The sequence below is a fragment of the Pan troglodytes genome, chromosome 2, assembly GCF_028858775.2.
Source record: "Pan troglodytes isolate AG18354 chromosome 2, NHGRI_mPanTro3-v2.0_pri, whole genome shotgun sequence".
Lineage (NCBI taxonomy): Eukaryota > Metazoa > Chordata > Mammalia > Primates > Hominidae > Pan > Pan troglodytes.
In genome coordinates, this window is record NC_086015.1 from 144,505,295 (window position 1) to 144,521,739 (window position 16,445).

Sequence of the window (16,445 nt, forward strand, 5' to 3'; positions counted from 1 at the left end):
GCTGTCTGACATTCTTCTGGAAAAGTTCCATGTAGATTCAGAAATATATGTAGTTTTTAATAGGAACTAGATCATTTTATATATATGTAAATATATATAATATGTGTGTGTATATATATATAGTTCTGTGACTTGCTTCCCTTAAAAATATTTTTCCTTTAAAAATACTTTTAATAGCTTGTGTCTTTTAATAGTATGTCTTAGAAGTATTTCTCTTCTTTTTTTACAATGTAATTATTTATTTATTTTTCTTTTTTTATTATATTTTAAGTTCTAGGGTACATGTTCACAACGTGCAGCTTTGTTACATATGTATACATGTGCCATGTTGGTGTGCTGCACCCATTAACTCGTCATTTACATTAGGTATATCTCCCAATGCTATCCCTCCCCCAGCCCCCCACTCCACCACAGGCCTCAGTGTGTGATGTTCCCCTTCCTGTGTCCAAGTGTTCTCATTGTTCAGTTCCCACCTATGAGTGAGAACACGTGGTGTTTGGTTTTTTGTCCTTGCGGTAGTTTGCTGAGAATGATGGTTTCCAGTTTCATCCATGTCCCTACAAAGGACATGGACTCATCATTTTTTATGGCTGCATGGTATTCCATGGTGTATATGTGCCACATTTTCTTAATCCAGTCTATCATTGATGGACATCTGGGTTGGTTCCAAGTCTTTGCTATTGTGAATAGTGCCGCAATAAACATACGTGTGCATGTGTCTTTATAGCAGCATGATTTATAATCTTTTGGGTATATACCCAGTAATGGGATGGCTGGGTCAAATGCTACTTCTAGTTCTAGATCCTTGAGGAATCGCCACACTGTCTTCCACAATGGTTGAACTAGTTTACAGTCCCACCAACAGTGTAAAAGTGTTCCTGTTTCTCCACATCCTCTCCAGCACCTGTTGTTTCCTGGCTTTTTAATGATCGCCATTCTAACTGGTGTGAGATGGTATCTCGTTGTGGTTTTGATTTGCATTTCTCTGATGGCCAGTGATGATGAGCATTTTTTCATGTGTCTGTTGGCTGCATAATGTCTTCTTTTGAGAAGCATCTGTTCATATCCTTCGCCCACTTGTTGATGGGGTTGTTTCTTGTACATTTGTTTGAGTTCTTTGTAGATTCTGGATATTAGCCCTTTGTCAGATGAGTAGATTGCAAAAATTTTTTCCCATTCTGTAGGTTGCCTGTTCACTCTGATGGTAGTTTCTTTTGCTGTGCAGAAGCTCTTTAGTTTAATGAGATCTCATTTGTCAATTTTGGCTTTTGTTGCCATTGCTTTTGGTGTTTTAGACATGAAGTCCTTGCCCATGCCTATGTCCTGAATGGTATTGCCTAGATTTTCTTCTAGGGTTTTTATGGTTTTAGGTCTAACATTTAGGTCTTTAATCCATCTTGAATTAATTTTTGTATAAGGTGTAAGGAAGGGATCCAGTTTCAGCTTTCTACATATGGCTAGCCAGTTTTCCCAGCACCATTTATTAAATAGGGAATCCTTTCCCTAGTTCTTGTTTTTGTCAGGTTTGTCAAAGATCAGATGGTTGTAGATGTGTGGTATTATTTCTGAGGGCTCTGTTCTGTTCCATTGGTCTATATCTCTGTTTTGGTACCAGTACCATGCTGTTTTGGTTACTGTAGCCTTGTAGTATAGTTTGAAGTGAGGTAGCGTGATGCCTCCAGCTTTGTTCTTTTGGCTTAGGATTGACTTGGCAATGAGGGCTCTTTTTTGGTTCTGTATGAACTTTAAAGTAGTTTTTTCCAATTCTGTGAAGAAAGTCATTGGTAGCTTGATGGGGATGGTATTGAATCCGTAAATTACCTCGGACAGTATGGCCATTTTCACGATATTGATTCTTCCTATCCATGAGCATGGAATGTTCTTCCATTTGTTTGTGTCCTCTTTTATTTCGTTGAGCAGTGGTTTGTAGTTCTCCTTGAAGAGGTCCTTCACATCCCTTGTAAGTTGGATTCCTAGGTATTTTATTCCCTTTGAAGCAATTGTGAATGGGAGTTCACTCATGATTTGGCTCTCTGTTTGTTTGTTATTGGTGTATAAGAATGCTTGTGATTTTTTCACATTGATTTTGTATCCTGAGACTTTGCTGAAGTTGCTTATCAGCTTAAAGGAGATTTTGGGCTGAGACAGTGGGGTTTTCTAGATATACAGTCATGTCACCTGCAAACAGGGACAATTTGACTTCCTCTTTTCCTAATTGAATACCCTTTATTTCTTTCTCCTGCCTGATTGCCCTGGCCAGAACTTCCAACACTATGTTGAATAGGAGTGGTGAGAGAGGGCATCCTGTCTTGTGCCGGTTTTCAAAGGGAATGCTTCCAGTTTTTGCCCATTCAGTATGATATTGGCTGTGGGTTTGTCATAAATAGCTCTTATTATTTTGAGATAAATCCCATCAATACCTAATTTATTGAGAGTTTTTAGCATGAAGGGCTGTTGAATTTTGTCAGAGGCCTTTTCTGCATCTATTGAGATAATCATGTGGTTTTTGTCTTTGGTTCTGTTTATATGCTGGATTACGTTTATTGATTTGCGTATGTTGAACCAACCTTGCATCCCAGGAATGAAGTCCACTTGATCATGGTGGATAAGCTTTTTGATGTGCTGCTGGATTCGGTTTGCCAGTATTTTATTGAGGATTTTTGCATCAGTGTTCATCAGGGATGTTGGTCTAAAATTCTCTTTTTTTTGTTGTGTCTCTGTCAGGCTTTGGTATCAGGATGATGCTGGCCTCATAAAATGAGTTAGGGAGGATTCCCTCTTTTTCTATTGATTGGAATAGTTTCAGAAGGAATGGTACCAGCTCCTCCTTGTACCTCTGGTAGAATTCAGCTGTGAATCCATCTGGTCCTGGACTTTTTTTGGTTGGTATGCTATTAATTATTACCTCAATTTCAGAGACTGTTATTGGTCTATTCAGAGATTCAACTTCTACCTGGTTTAGTCTTGGGAGGGTGTATGTGTCCAGGAATTTGTCCATTTCTTCTAGATTTTCTAGTTTATTTGCATAGAGGTGTTTGTAGTATTGCTCTGATGGTAATTTGTATTTCTGTGGGATTGGTGGTGATATCCCCTTTATCATTTTTTATTGCATCTATTTGATTCTTCTCTCTTTTCTTCTTTATTAGTCTTGCTAGTGGACTATCAATTTTGTTGATCTTTTCAAAAAACCACCTCCTGGATTCATTGATTTTTTTAAGGGTTTTTTGTGTGTCTATCTCCTTCAGTTCTGCTCTGATCTTAGTTATTTCTTGCCTTCTGCTAGCTTTTGAATGTGTTTGCTCTTGCTTCTCTAGTTCTTTTAATTGTGATGTTAGGGTGTCAATTTCAGATCTTTCCTGCTTTCTCTTGTGGGCATTTAGTGCTATAAATTTCCCTCTACACACTGCTTTAAATGTGTCCCAGAGATTCTGGTATGTTGTGTCTTTGTTCTCATTGGTTTCAAAGAACATCTTTATTTCTGCCTTCATTTCGTTATGTACTGAGTAGTCATTCAGGAGCAAGTTGTTCGGTTTCCATGTAGTTGAGCAGTTTTGAGTGAGTTTCTTAATCCTGAGTCCTAGTTTGATTGCACTGTGGTCTGAGAGACAGTTTGTTATAATTTCTGTTCTTTTACATTTGCTGAGGAGTGCTTTACTTCCAACTATGTGGTCAATTTTGGAATAAGTGTGATGTGGTGCTGAGAAGAAGGTATATTCTGTTGATTTGGGATGGAGAGTTCTGTAGATGTCTATTAGGTCCGCTTGGTGCAGAGCTGAGTTCAATTCCTGGATGTCCTTGTTAACTTTCTGTCTCGTTGATCTGTCTAATGTTGACAGTGGGGTGTTAAAGTCTCCCATTATTATTGTGTGGGAGTCTAAGTCTCTCTGTAGGTCTCTAAGGACTTGCTTTATGAATCTGGGTGCTCCTGTATTGGTGCATATATATTTAGGATAGTTAGCTCTTCTTGTTGAATTGATCCTTTTACCATTATGTAATGGCCTTCTTTGTCTCTTTTGATCTTTGTTGGTTTAAAGTCTGTTTTATCAGAAACTAGGATTGCAACCCCTGCCTTTTTTTGTTTTCCATTTACTTGGTAGATCTTCCTCCATCCCTTTATTTTGAGCCTATGTGTGTCTCTACATGAGATGGGTCTCCTGAATACAGCACACTGATGGGTCTTGACTCTTTATCAAATTTGCCAGTCTCTGTCTTTTAATTGGAGCATTTAGCCCATTTACATTTAAGGTTAATATTGTTATGTATGAATTTGATCCTGTCATTGTGATGTTAGCTGGTTATTTTGCTCGTTAGTTGATGCAGTTTCTTCCTAGCATCAATGGTCTTTACAATTTGGCATGTTTTTGCAGTGGCTGGTACCAGTTGTTCCTTTCCATGTTTAGTGCTTCCTTCAGCAGCTCTTTTAGGGCAGGCCTGGTGGTGACAAAATCTCTCAGCATTTGCTTGTCTGTAAAGGATTTTATTTCTCCTTCACTTATGAAGCTTAGTTTGGCTGGATAAGAAATTCTGGATTGAAAATTCTTTTCTTTAAGAATGTTGAATATTGGCCCCCCCTCTCTTCTGGCTTGTAGGGTTTCTGCTGAGAGATCCGCTTTTAGTCTGATGGGCTTCCCTTTGTGGGTAACCCGACCTTTCTCTCTGGCTGCCCTTAACATTTTTTCCTTCATTTCAACTTTGGTGAATCTGACAGTTATGTGTCTTGGAGTTGCTCCTCTCGAGGAGTATCTTTGTGGTGTTCTCTGTATTTCCTGAATTCAAATGTTGGCCTGCCTTGCTAGGTTGGGGAAGTTCTCCTGGATAATATCCTGCAGAGTGTTTTCCAACTTGGTTCCATTCTCCCCGTCACTTTCAGGTACACCAATCAGATGTAGATTTGGTCTTTTCACACAGTCCCATATTTCTTGGAGAGTTTGTTTGTTTCTTTTTACTCTTTTTTCTCTAAACTCTTCTGGCTTCATTTCATTCATTTGATCTTCAATCACTGATACCCTTTCTTCCCATTGATCGAATCTGCTACTGAAGCTTGCGCGTTCATCACGTAGTTCTCGTGCCATGGTTTTCAGCTCCATCAGGTCATTTAAGGACTTCTCTACACTGGTTATTCTAGTTAGCCATTCGTCTAATCTTTTTTCAAGGTTTTTTGCTTCTTTGCAATGGGTTCAATCTTCCTCCTTGAGCTCGGAGGAGTTTGATCGTCTGCAGCCTTCTTCTCTCAACTCATCAAAGTCATTTTCCATCCAGCTTTGTTCTCTTGCTGGCGAGGAGCTGCGTTCCTTTGGAGGGGGAGAGGCGCTCTGATTTTTAGAACTTTCAGTTTTTCTGCTCTGTTTTTTCCCCCATCTTTGTGGTTTTATCTACCTTTGGTCTTTGATGATGGTGATGTACAGATGGGGTTTTGGTGTGGATGTCTTTTCTGTTTGTTAGTTTTCCTTCTAACAGTCAGGACCCTCAGCTGCAGGTCTGTTGGAATTTGCTGGAGGTCCACTCCAGACCCTGTTTGCTTGGGTATCAGCAGCGGAGGCTGCAGAACAGTGAATATTGCTGAACAGCAAATGTCACTGCCTAATCGTTCCTTTGGAAGTTTCGTCTCAGAAGGGTACCCAGCCGTGTGAGGTGTCAATCTGCCCCTACTGGGGGGTGCCTCCCAGTTAGGCTACTCATGGGTCAGGGACCCACTTGAGGAGGCAGTCTGTCCGTTCTCAGATCTCAGACTCCATGCTGGGAGAACCACTGCTCTCTTCAAAGCTGTCAGACAGGGACATTTAAGTCTGCAGAGGTTTCTGCTGCCTTTTGTTCAGCTATGCCCTGCCCCCAGAGATGGAGTCTACAGAGGCAGGCAGGCCTCCTTGAGCTGCGGTGGGCTCCACGCAGCTTAAGCTTCTCAGACTGCTGTACTAGCAATGAGCGGGGCTCTGTGGGCATGGGACCCTCCAAGCCAGGTGCAGGATATAATCTCCTGGTGTGTCGTTTGCTAAGACCATTGGAAAAGTGCAGTATTAGGGTGGGAGTGACCCAATTTTCCAGGTGCCATCTGTCACAGCTTCGCTTGGCTAGGAAAGGGAATTCCCTGACCCCTCGCGCTTCCCGGGTGAGGTGATGCCTCGCCCTGCTTCGGCTCACTCTCGGTGCACTGCATCCACTCACTATCCTACACCCACTGTCCAACAAGCCCCAGTGAGCTGAACCCGGTACCTCAGTTGGAAATGGAGAAATCACCCGTCTTCTGCGTGCTCACGCTGGAAGCTATAGACTGGAGCTGTTCCTATTTGGCCATCTTGAGAAGTATTTCTCATTAACTTGCCTCCCTTATCAGTATGTCGTAAAGATATTTCCATGTTAAGATGATAGGTGATTGATTGACTGATTGAGATGTGTATAAATGTAGATGGCTCTTTATAGCCATTGAGTAATATTTCATGGTATAGATTAGACATATTTTAAAAATCTCATTAAAAATCCATGAAATGGCAACTTAAAGCCAAGGTACTAAAACAGGACTACAAGGCTTTACACAGAACAAAGCGGAGGCTCCTTCATTGTGGTGCAGGTATTTATTGATGTGAGGTTTTTGGGGGTTTTTTTTTGAGACGGAGTTTTGCTCTTGCCCAGGCTGGAGTAGAATGGCACGATCTCAGCTCACTGCACCCTCTGCCTCCCAGTTTCAAGCGTTTCTCCTGCCTCAGCCTCTTGAGTAGCTGGGATTACAGGCATGTGCCACCACCACGCCCGGCTAATTTTGTATTTTTAGTAGAGACGGGGTTTCTCCATGTTGGTCAGCCTGGTCTTGAACTCCCAACCTCAGGTGATCCACCCGCCTCAGCCTTCCATAGTGCTGGGATTACAGGTGTGAGCCACCATGCCCAGCCTGATGTAAGTATTCTTTCTCTAAATTCACTTTAAATGAAATTGAGGATCTTAATCTAATATTGCTATTAAGCCTATTTGAGGGTTTTCATAGCCATAGCAGAATTAGACTTTCTGGAAGATTTAGGTGATTCCTTTTTCCAGAAGTCTTAAAGACTGTCTAGAGAGAGGCAGAGATACATGCTTCTGTTTCTCTGAATCTCTGGGAAGCCTTCTGAACAGATTTAGCAGTCCAGACAAGGGTGGGTGTGCCACCTTGTGTTTAAACACAACCACGAGTAGCAGAAAATAGCTGGGGTTTGTGTTCCAGTTGTGGCTTTAAGAGCAGCCAGCACAAAGCTCTGGCCTAAACACCAGTTAACTCCCATTGCCCAAGGCCACTGAACTGAATGTTTGGATTGTCCCCCTGTATTTGTGCCTGCCCAGGAGCCAGCTCAGATGAGTAATAGCTTCTGCTGAAGAGGAAGCGGCTGAATACATCAGAGCGTCTGGGCAGGACTTCTTGAAGCCCAACTGCCAGCGGAGACTGGCCTTGATGAGGAGAAGGCATCCCTGAGGGCCAGCTCAGCTTCTGAGAGCTACAGAGCCCCTCAGCAGAGGGATGGCCTGAGGCCTGCCTTCCAGACAACATTGTCAGCAGTAAAGTTGGCCATGTAGTGCCAACTACGTGGTTTCCACAAGTGTTTCTTCATGAATCTTCACAACATTCTGAGGAAAGTCCTAGTTCCCTAATGTGAATGAGGAAAACAGGCGGGGGGAGCCCGGCAGGGGTTGAAGTCACTTTTTCAAAGGAAGAGTCAGAGCTGAGTCTAACTCAAGTTCACATGATACCAGTGAACTGAAGAGCACTTATAGCTGGGCATGGTGGCTCATGCCTGTTATCCCAGCACATTAAGCCCAAGAATTTGAGATGAGCCTGGGCAACATAGGGAGACCCTATCTCTACAAAAAATTAAAAATAAAAAAATTAGCTGGGAGTGGTGGCACATGCCTGTGGTCCCAGCTCCTTGGGAGCCTGAGGTGGGAGGATTGCTTAAGCCCACGGGGGTTGAGGCTGCATTGAGCCGTGATTATGCCACTGCACTCCACCTGGATGACAGAGTAAGACCCTGTCATTAAAAAAAAAAAAACCACTATATGAGATACCATGGGAAAATTTACACCATTTCATTAATCTTCACAATAGTCCTACCAGATAGTATATTTTCTGGCAAATATCGATGAATAATATAATAGGGTTAAAGCAGTTCTACATTTAAATCTAAATGGTTAGGGGAATATTCCAACTCTGCCTCTAACCATCTGTGGCTTGCTATTCTCAAGAAAACTTATAATGTAAAATGTATCTTTGCAGCAGTTACATTACATTCAACCACTAGGGGGCAGCATCAACACAATTTTTCCAGTCTTCCATCTGTAAAGGAAGCAGGGTAGTTTGAGGGTGTTTTAATAGGTTGAGCAGCTGTGCAGGTTTGCCTGGCACTGAGTAGTTTCCCAGGATGTGGGGCTTTCAGTGCTTAAAAAACAGGAAAGTCCCAGGCAAACTGGAACAAGTTGGTTACCCTGGTGTTATATGTTGAAATGGTAGTGAGAATACTACTGTCATTCCCACTTGTACAGAAAAGGGAACCACGAAGAGTAGTTCGTCTGAGGCTCCACATGGCTGCTAGTGTGCAGCAGAGCTGGGATTCCCACTGTGCCCATATCACACGCAGGACCATGCTCTTAAGCAGGGTATGTGATAATGCCTCTTGAACCATTTAGGACTGCCTTTGGTTCCGTGCTGCCGAAACCTGATGACAGTGGCCTAAGCAATAAAGCCTTTCACTTTCACCAGTGGCGCCATTATGTCATCAGGAACCCAGACTCCTGTTCGCCTCTCACTGGCCAGAGTGGGGCCCCTTGGCTACCTCCGCTGTAAACGAGTCGAGGGAAGTGAGGATCTTTATTGGGCACACTGCTGTCCCAAACAAGCTCAGCCTCCTTTCACTCAAGAAAAAAGGGAAAGTGGGTACTGGGTAGAGAACTCGCAGTGACTACCACACTCTCCAAAGCCACCATTACACTGAAGGTGTGGATGCTGCGCCACCCTGATCCCCCACTTCAGGACTTCTTCCCCCAGTTGCTGGTGGTGCTTGGCTGTCAGTGCTTTCAGGGCACTGCTCTGGAGCAGAGAGCCATCTGCTGAAGGACATGCTCCTTCCCAGGGCAGCCACATCCAATGATTGGTCAGAATAGGGATTGGAAGGCCCAGGGACAACCCTGAGGGGCCATCTCAGCTTCAGAGCTCCTTTGGGGTCAAGCCAAGGCCTTGTGACTGCAACATAGCCCAACTTCTGCCTCATCCAGCATCCTTCACAGTGTTGAGAGCACTCCCCAGCAACCCCCTGCACACACATCTGTCTCAGACTCTGCCTCCTGGGAACTGACCTGAATGGAAAGCAAGCAAATCCTAGAGGCTAAGGTCTCTGCTAGCATGGGCAGGAAAGCTGGACTCATTTCTAGAAAAGGGATAAGTATCTATTGATGACCAATAGATCTTCTACCACTGCCTTTGAGAGGCTTACCATTTTATTGCAGAAGCTAAGTATGCACATAGGAAGCAGTAGGAAAAATTTGATTTCAGACAATCCAAAGCTAATTACGGAGGGCTGTGACTTACCATTTGTTGAACAGATACCACGGGCTGGACACTAGGCTGAACATTCAACTAATGTAGTCTGTGTATCTCACAGTATGAGTGAGCACTTGAAGTAGGCATTTATTATCCCCATTTCACACGTAAGGAAAGGCTCTGAGCTCTGAGGCTCAGAGGTAGACGTGTACATAAGATCACACAGTCAATAGAAAGTGGCCAACTCAGGACTGGAAAGTGAATTATGCTAGACTATAAACTCTTCCAGGTCCCTCTAGCTTGGTACCTCTCCCTGCGCCCCCTACTCTGTTACGTCCACACAAGTGAATAAGTAAACTTGACACTTGGGCTACAGTCAAGAGTCTACTCTGCTCAAGGGGATGATCCCCTTCTTGCATCTCTGTTATGGATATTTATATTTCTAGCTCCTTTTGTTTCTTTTCCCATTTTTTCCTAATGTAGCTTTTCCAAGAAAACAGACTCTTCTTATAATAGATTGTCTTAGCCTGGTCTCCCTTGAAGCAGAGTCTGAGAAAAAAAAAAAAAAAGCTTAAATGTAGTAGTTTGTTAAGTTTGTTAGGGGATGTGGTACCAAAGGAGCAGGAGTGAAAGAGGGGACAGAAGGGGAAGGAGGGAAAGCCAGTGTAAGGATGCACAGGGGCAACTGGGTGCTCTATCCCACAGGACCTCCTAAGAAGGCTTGGGAAATACATCTCAGAACTGTTCACTTGTGGGAAACATTTATCCATTGGCTACCAGCCACAGCTGCCTTCCCTGCTCTGCTGACTTGCATGTGCATGACTGCCCAGCAGGAGGGTGCCCTGTACACCATGGCATCAGAGAAACACTAGGGCAGGAGGCAAGAGAATCAATCTCTCTCTCTCTCTCCCTCCCTCCCCACCCCCATGTGTGGACACAGTAAGAAGGTGGCTATCTGCAAGCCAGGAAGAGAGGCCTCACTAGCAACTGAAAATGCTGTCTCCCTGACCTTGGACTTCTCAGCCTCCAGACCTGTGAGAAATAAATGTCTGTTATTTAAGGCAAAAAAGAGAAATCAGTAACTGGAAAAAGACTAAGAGGGTTGGAAATGGAGCACGAGATACATTTTATGTGCAGGATGGGCCAGCACTTGTTGAGCATTTCAACGCCCAAGACATGCAGTGTGCTTTTTACGCAGAACCTTGTTTCATCTCACAGTAACCTGTGACTTAGAGATTATCATCCCCTTTTTTTTTTGGAGACAAGCTCTCACCCTTGTCATCCAGGCAGGAGTACAATGGCAGTAATAGCTCCCTGCAGCCTCAAGCTCCTGGGCTCAAGCAATCCTCCCACCTCAGCCTCCCGAGCAGCTGGGATTGCAGGCACGAGCTACCACACTCAGCTAATTTTCATTTTTTTTTTTTGGAGATGGGGTCTTGCTGTGTTGCTCAGGATGGTCTCAAACTCCTGGGCTCAAGCAATCTGCCTACCTTGGCCTCCCACAGTGCTGGGATTATAGACATGAGCCACCCCACCCAGCCTATCATCCCCATTTTTAAGACAGGGAAAGAAACTGAGAGGAGAGGTCACTTGCCAAGGCCTCTCAGCCACGAAGTGGCAGAACTGGGAGGCAAACTAGTCTGACTCAAGCCCTTACTCATAGTCATTATATCATTATATTAAACATTCCTCACAGGGGTCTACAGAAAGCATGTGTGATGGCTTACCAATACATACTAAATAGTTCTCTCCGGCATGTATAGATTTTACATTCATGACAGCGTAAATCAAATTAAAAACGCTTCCTTGGCCCTCCACAGCCTTCCAGATAAAATCCAGGCTCCCTAAGGGCCTCCCTGAGTACATGGACTGCAGTTGTTGATGGATTTTCTGCATGTCTGGAAGACAGAAAAAGCGTCTTGGCATCATGGTGTGGGGTGTGAGATTGACAGGATCTCCGGGAGGACAGTCGCTTCCAGAGCACTTCAGAAGCCAGTGATTTCTCAGTCCTCCACTCTTCTCCCCTTCCCTATCTGTGGTCTCCAGTGTGATCACCTAGAAAAAGAGCTTTGGAACCATATAGACCAAGCTCAAATCCAGTTCTCTACCACTTCGCAGGTGTGGAGCCTCAAGCAACGTACCCAGGTTCCTACAATCCTTAAACCAGGGATGATGACTCCCGCAGAGTGTATGTGAAGCTCCAGACACATGGACCATCTCCACCTGGCAGGAGTCATTATTTCTCACAAATGACTCTCTCCATTGCTCTGAGACACCAAAACCAGTTGAAACCAGAATGACAGCCCTGCCCACATTTTTTTTTAATGTGAAAGATGAAAGGCCCTCATTTCTTGTTCTGATACCTTCCTGCCACACACTGAAGTCTCCTCAAGGACACGTCTTTTACTGCATGCAGCTTCACAGTCAGCTCCTCAAGCAGAAGACTGAACCATGACTTGTTTTTAGAAGCTCTCCGGGTAGGGAGGACATATCCATATGCAGGACAGAACCTTGCTTTTCGAATTCAAGAAAAAACAGTAACTAATCTATCAATTCTTCTGTGATTCAGTCTGCCAGGGTGTTCTGTAAAGAACCCTTTTCCATCCCTATCACACGTTTGTACGGAAGGGGAGGGAGAGGTGGCAGGGTCCCAGTACACCGGCAGGCACTTCGGCGATGCCCGGGGCTCCGCTCCCTTTCTGTTGATAGTTGTAGGCGTCATTTCTGGCAGCTGATGCAGCTCGATGCAGGGAAGGAAGGGGCCACCCACCAATCACCTCTTTCTGATGCCATATTTTTGACGTTCATGGAAGAGGCCTGTCTCAGAGCTCCCTAAGCTGACAATCTTTGGGCAGCCATCTCTATTCTTCTCCTGGCTGGTGCACTCCTTACAATAATAGGCATGAGAGACTCCCACGGCCTCCACAGATCTCACAGTGTCCCTGGTAAAAGCCATAGTTACACTCATCATATAAGCATACCAGGGTGAAGGGACAGACACAGCGGTCACAAATCACACACTTGCCGTCAGTTTTCACACAATCTTCCGATGGCAACATCAGCCTGCTTGCAGCAAAAGATCAAACCCAGATAATGTTCAGCCGTAGCTCCTGCTCACGCTGCATTGCCCTCTTTTTAAAGCCAAGAAGCCCACCTGGAGGCATCAAATCATGCTTTATGCATAAGTAGGAGCTACAACGCATTGGCCACATGCACCTCCCTTAGGGGGACTCAAATTTACTGAATCCTGCCTTTGTGCCCAACACTGCATTTGGAACCTTATATAAACATCTCCACTATTCCCCAAGAGGGTTCATCCTTTCCCCTTGTTTCTTCATTATCTATGTCTAACTTCCATCCTTCCTGCTTTAGTTGGACTTGCTGTTCATTTGAGAGGAAGCTGCTGACCACAGAGTTCAGCAAAAGAATGGGAGTATGGAGGCTCAAAGTGTGGCCCCTGGAGAAGCTGAATGAGAAGTAGCCCTGGATATGGTGTAGACTCCCACAAACCAGAGATCCTGCCCTCAGTGCCTCAGCTTTAGGAAGCTGCTCCCTGCCTTGCTCCTGGGCAGACAGGTATGGTATTGATTTCCCCATACCCCAGCATCCCCACCCCAGTTTCCCTCTCTTCCCCCATTGCCCGGTGCTTTGGCTGGCGTGCCCCTGACAACCAGGGAGGGCAAGTCCTTCTCCTGGTGGGTAGCCGGCTGGCTTCCTCCCAGCTCAGAGCCAAGCATGCCTCAGTTAGGTACTCCCTAGGATGGGAAGTCCTTCCAGGGGCCTTTCCTCAAAAGCCGGCCAGAAGTGGGCTCCTTCAAGCCTAAAGTTGAGCCGATGGAGTATGCAGGGTGGAGACGTGAAGGAATGCCACACCACCTTCTGGTGGCAACTCCGCCTGGCCCACGTTTTGCCGCTTTTCCTCTTTCCCTATCAACCACACCACGTGAGGCCTCTTTCCCAGCAAACCAAAGCTCCCTCTGGCGGCCCAGGAGTCGTCAAATCTTCTCCCCACCTGTGTACATTATTTTCCAGCTGTAGCAAGTAGAGACACGCTCTGTGTCCAGATGGCCTCACCCCAGCTGCCCTTTTGTCCCACTGATGAGCCAGGTGTTTAGCATTTTAAACAACTAGCACCCTGATTGACAGACTGACCATTAAATTGACTTTCTGACTGACGGATCCTGATGGACCACTGTCTATCTGAAAAGTTAATCCTGAGTAATTGACTGGCTGGTTGGCTGATTAAATATCTAAACACACAAATCACTTGATTGACCTAATGGATTTCTTTTTTTGTTGCTTTTTGGTTTTTTGTTTTTGAGGCGGAGACTCGCACTGTTGCCCAGGCTGGAGTGCAGTGGCGCGATCTCCGCTCACCGCAAGCTCTGCCCCCCAGGTTCATGCCATTCTCCTGCCTCAGCCTCCTAAGTAGCTGGGACTACAGGCGCCCGCCACCATATATATATATATATACATGTAGTATTTTTAGTAGAGACGGGGTTTCACTGTGTTAGCCAGGCTTGTCTCAATCTCCTGACCTCGTGATCTGCCCGCCTCGGCCTCCCAAAGTGCTGGGATTACAGGCATGAGCCACCACACCAGGCCACCTACTGGATTTCTTACTGATGTACTAACTGTAGGTAACTAAACATCTGACAAGCTTAAACTGACTACATAACTGACTCTTTAACCAGCTGAATGACTGACTGCCCAGTGGAGGACCAACAATAACTGATGTCTGGCTCCATAACTAAGGGTTACAGATGGATGGGAGAAGAGGCTGCCCCTTCCTCACACTCCAACTCCTATGGGGATTGAGACCCTATTCTTCTCCCCTCTTGAGCCACTTGAAGACTGCAGAAAGGGTGTTATGGTCAGAATATTGGTGATCTCCCCAAATTCATATATTGGAACCTAATACCCAATGTGATAGTATTAAGAGATGGGACCTTTGGGGAAGTGATTAATTCATGAAGGCTCTGCCTCAGGAATGGGCTTAGTGGCCTTATAAAAGGAGTTGGAATTGAAGGGAGCTAACTTGGCCCTTTGGCCCTTCCACCATGTGAGGACACAGCTACAAGGCACCATCTTTTTTTTTTTTTTTTTTGAGACAGTCTCGCTCTGTCGCCCAGGCTGGAGTGCAGTGGCTTGATCTCGGCTCACTATAAGCTCTGCCTCCCGGGTTCATGCCATTCTCCTGCCTCAGCCTCCCAAGTAGCTGGGACCACAGGCACCTGCCACCATGCCCAGCCAATTTTTTTTTATTTTTAGTAGAGACAGGGTTTCACCGTGCTAGCCAGGATGGTCTCGATCTCCTGACCTCGTGATCCACCTGCCTTGGCCTCCCAAAGTGCTGGGATTACAGGCGTGAGCCACCGCGCCCAGCCCCAAGCATCATCTTTGAAGCAGAGAGTAAGCCTTCACCAGTCCAGTCCTTGATCTTGGACTTCCTTGCCTCCAAAACTATAAACAATATATTTCTGTTACTTATAAATTACCTAGTCTAAGGTATTTTGTTAGAGCAGCCTGAATGAGCTAAGACAGAGGGCAATCAGGAAACTGATGTTCTGATCTTCTGGTGAGGTTCTTAACCAGGGCCCCACATATGGGTTTCAATTTTGCTTTCAAAACAGTGTGGATGTAAAGATGTGTGTTTATCCAGGAAGAGGGTTCACAACTTTCTTTGGATTCTCAACAGAATTCAGCACACACGAAATATTATGTTCAGAGCTACTGCTCTGGGAATAAGAACCTCAGCAAACACATTTCAGATAAGCAAAGCCCTTGTCTGAATTCAAGCCCATTTCTATCTCCCTCCCATCAAGCCAGAGTGGCAGAAGATGACTAGGAAGAGTCAGAGGACCTTAGAGGAGGTGGATGTAGCCGAGAGAAAGGATAAAGGCTGAGCTGTTTGAAGTTTCCAGAGAGGACTGAGGAAGTCAACCTGGGTCCTTCTTGTGTGGAGGTCACACTTCGCCCAAGATAGCAGAGGCCGTTTAAACTGAGATGGATACATTTACCCTTTGTTTGATGCCAGGAGTATGTGATCATGAATTGTTATGTGGCTGTGTGTACTACATACCGGTGTGTTCACAAGGGTAGGTATAAGTGAGCTGTGTGCATAAGTGAACGAGTGGCCTTTGGGTTTAGTGTGAGCATCTGAATGGTTTGGTGAATGGATGTGCACGTGCATCTTTAACCATTTACCCATCAAGCCTCTCATTAAGTTAAGACAGGTTACGGAAAAGAATTCCACTAGGTGAGAGTATCTGCAGACAGGCCTACAGCCCATACCAGAAAACTGGGAATCCTCAACTCGCCCCACTCCCTGATCCCTCATCATCCACTGAATCCATGCTGCCACTCCCACCATCAGCCCCCGTCAACTCTCCCTGGGCTACTGCTCAGCCTTCAATGGCCTCCCCCAAAACCCTTCTGAATGAACTGCAGCAATAGTGATGATGGTAAAATGACTTTCGGGTCACAGCGCGTCTCCCCTGAAGCGGACAACGGCTTTCCATTGTCGGAGGATACTGCCCATCTCCTCAGTCTGACTCGAGGGCTCTTTCAAGGTCGACTCTGGGGTAGTGAGGTCCCCGGCTTTGGGCGCGTCTCCCCTCAGTCGGCTCGTATCCCACACCCCTTCCCCCTTGGATGCCTCATTCTCTGGGGCCCTTTGGCGCTGCCCCTGCGTCCCCATCATGGAAACTACCACCTGCTGCCTAACTGCCAGACGCAAAAGTGCCCAAGCGTGTCTCTCACGTTCCACCCCATAAACCTTCCCCACCCGACCAGAAGCCAGAGAGACCACAGGTCGAAGCAGGACCACGCAAGGACGCGCACGCCTCTTTCCCACGCCGCAGAGCGATAGAACCCGCAACAGGAAAACGGAAAGGCAGTGCGCCGGAAGAACAGGTAGGGACTACGACTCCCAGAAGCCTCTTGACAA

At 45.5% G+C, this 16,445-nt stretch overlaps 1 pseudogene; it reads right to left on the reverse strand.

Annotated features, from left to right (window-relative positions):
* Window positions 1–12,269: 12,269 nt before the first annotated feature.
* Window positions 12,270–15,836, reverse strand: LOC100609843 (PHD finger-like domain-containing protein 5A; annotated as a pseudogene).
* Window positions 15,837–16,445: the final 609 nt, after the last annotated feature.